At 41.2% G+C, this 2,917-nt stretch overlaps 1 protein-coding gene across 1 annotated transcript in view; it reads right to left on the reverse strand.

The window, feature by feature from the left end:
* LOC106745265 overlaps positions 1 to 704 on the reverse strand; it is a 41,190-nt gene extending 40,486 nt beyond the window's left edge. Inside the window, exon 1 of the mRNA XM_014620717.1 lies at positions 617 to 704. The gene's annotated coding sequence lies outside the window, so the exon portion shown is untranslated. The remainder of the gene's footprint in view (positions 1 to 616) is intronic.
* Between the last annotated feature and the right edge of the window lie 2,213 nt (positions 705 to 2,917).

Below are 2,917 nucleotides of genomic sequence, written 5' to 3' on the forward strand. Positions count from 1 at the left end.
AATTAACAGTTAACTAAATCCGTTAATACAATAAAAGCATATGCTATTACAAAATTTCTCTAGGTGAGAGAAATGCAGAAATATAAAATTAGCAAATATTATTTATTAAACATTCCATTTTTCAGCAAAAGTTGTTTTTAATACATAAGATGCAATTGAAATGTTTTTGACTACTGAATTTGCATATCGAAAATAACGATAAAATATTAGAAAAAGTGAATTTGTTAATTAATTCATAAAATAGGATTAAACTAGGAGAAACAAAAACAGGAGAGGCAAATTCTTACTTTTTAGGTAGAGCAGAAAACAACCGGTAACTTTACACAAATATACAAAGATATTTAATAATTATCTCTTCTATTACTCATTGTTTATGCATTTCATGACTGTTATTAAGTAAAGACAGCTTTCATTGTACATAACGGCATATCTAAATAATATAGAAAAAAGAAAAATGTCACACGTGAGAAACGGAAAGTCTTCTTGACACTCTCCAAAAATAAAGTCTCGTGAAACTAATATCACGTTATTCTAGCAACATTATTTCTGCAACAAGTCATTCAATTAATCCCCGCATTTATTTTGTCGAGACAAAATGGCGTGGTGAGATACTCACGTCTCGCGATACCAAAAGGACAGACCGCCATGCGTAATCCTTTGACGGAGATAACTCGCAAAAACAGCACTTTCTCTCTCCCTCTTTCTCCTCCTCTTTTTTCCCCTTTTCTTCCAAACACTACAAATCGACGCACCAATCAATTCTCACTAAATCACACGAAACATCTATAAACTACTCGTCGAACTTCCGCTGAAATCACTTTATCTCCATCGTTCGCGGCCTACGCTGCGCCTGTCGATCTAATATCGATGCCATGTCTTTGAAAGAATATAACATCCGACAACTCTCTTGACAGGATTTGTCAGATCCATCCTCCTGCCGCGGAAATCTATCGATCGCCATCCCATGGATCCCGTAAATCCCTCGGAACCTTCTGTTACATTCTTTCACAGAAAAAGAATTTTTCCCGGATGAATTTCATCGTTGACTAAGCTGCAAATTGTTCTTCTCAAATGAGCACAATTCTTTTCAATAACAGGGTTGTTCCTTAAAAATGGATGATTCGCGATTATTTTCGACAGATATCAAGGCAGAGAAATCAATGATTTACTTCGGCGTATAAAGAAAATTCTTCCCGAACTCAAACTTCACCCGATATGAAGAACTCGTCACTTTCCTCAGTAAGCAGGATTCTTGCACTTATCCTCGAGAGGAGAAAAATTTCGCCTACACGAGCGGGATTGACGATTTTTTTTAATATCAATAAAATCCTTTTTGGGCGTGAAAGATATATTTTGCTAAGGACGATCTCGAGAAATAGTAAATTTTCCGAAGCACATGAGCGAAGTCGCTCGAACGAGCGTTCTTCTTTAGCTTGGAAAAGGACACTCGATCATCTGGAAATAATTCGCGATCTTTTTCGACGAAACATCTCTTTTCGCATGGACAAAATGAGTTCTCACGATGTTCTTCAATAGAGCGCGAATTCACACTTTTCTTCGCGGCAGAATATCCCTATGAATATCACGGATAACCTCACTGATTCTAATCTTATCGATCCGCTTTTGTTTTCCCTCAACATATGAATCCACATCTCATTTTCTTCGGCGATTAATCATTCAGCACTGAACCGCTAACTCACGTTGCTACGACTCTTTGGAGCGATCAGAACCAATAACGCCGCACAAAATGTTTCCTCATTGAACACGACACGCCTTCTTTCGCGATATGTCACGGTGATTCCACACCGCAAAACGTAGAGATCCACGTCTCTCGAACCAAAACGAGATGTTTCTCCGTAAAGAATCGCACGTGAATACCGTTCACTTTGCACATAATTTTCATCCTCGCGACGTCACAACAGCCATCTCACGTTTCGTCCTTCTTGAAATGCGATTCCAACTTTTTTCAGCTAGCCTGTCCAATCGCTCAACAAGTACATCGACGATCCACTTTCAAGCTAAACCACTCACACTCGTAAACACATGAATGCTTCTCGATTTTCTCCGTTTACGCGTTTCTTCTCTCTTTTCCACTTTCGAAGGCAAGTGCTACATTCGTGCATGTTCTGAATGATTGGGCCAATGACATCTGCACGATTTTCTCCGATGAGTCTATCCGCATGTTGCTCTTGCACACTCAGGGTCAAGTATAGATATCCGCTTTTCCTCCACCTATACGACACTCGCTAACAAGTCCGCCAGATGGATCAACTTGTAATCAACGCTTTTCCTCCCTTAACTCGAAACATATCTGTCCTCTTTTCATCGCCGGCCCACGCGATATCCTACGTCGAGGCACCACAATCTTTACTGTCTCAACATATAAAACGCCTCTCCGTTCCTCGCAACGAGAGATGAATCAAGCACGATTTCTTCTTTTCGTCGAAGTGTGAACTCACACCTCTTTATCTCACGTAAATTCTTCTCACTTTCTTATCGTAATTATGATTACGATCGAGTAGGAATTTTTCACAGTTGAAGCGGAGACACGTTTATCAAGGACGATCCACGGAAATTTGCGGAGGAGGAATTCGAGCGGAAACGACGCGGTAACCCAGTTTCGAGCGCCGCTCCTCCCGATATGCAGCGCATAAAAATGGCTCCAGAAGCAGCAGCGTCGTGACGTCGCAACGTTCCGCGAATCCGGATAAACTCGGGATGCTCGCTGGATCCCAGCTGATCCCACTGTGCAGCAGCGTCGCGACTTGTCGATTCGTTTCCGGGCACCATTCCGCTTTCTACCTGATCACCGGAAGCTCCCTCGCAACAACAATACCATGAGAAAGGACAATGAACAGAAAGCGAATGGAGAGAAACGGATCATCCCGAGAGGAAAGCATCTAGATCTCCAACGGAC

This window comes from Dinoponera quadriceps, unplaced genomic scaffold (assembly GCF_001313825.1).
Source record: "Dinoponera quadriceps isolate SergipeBrazil2010 unplaced genomic scaffold, ASM131382v1 scaffold1527, whole genome shotgun sequence".
NCBI classification, from domain to species: domain Eukaryota; kingdom Metazoa; phylum Arthropoda; class Insecta; order Hymenoptera; family Formicidae; genus Dinoponera; species Dinoponera quadriceps.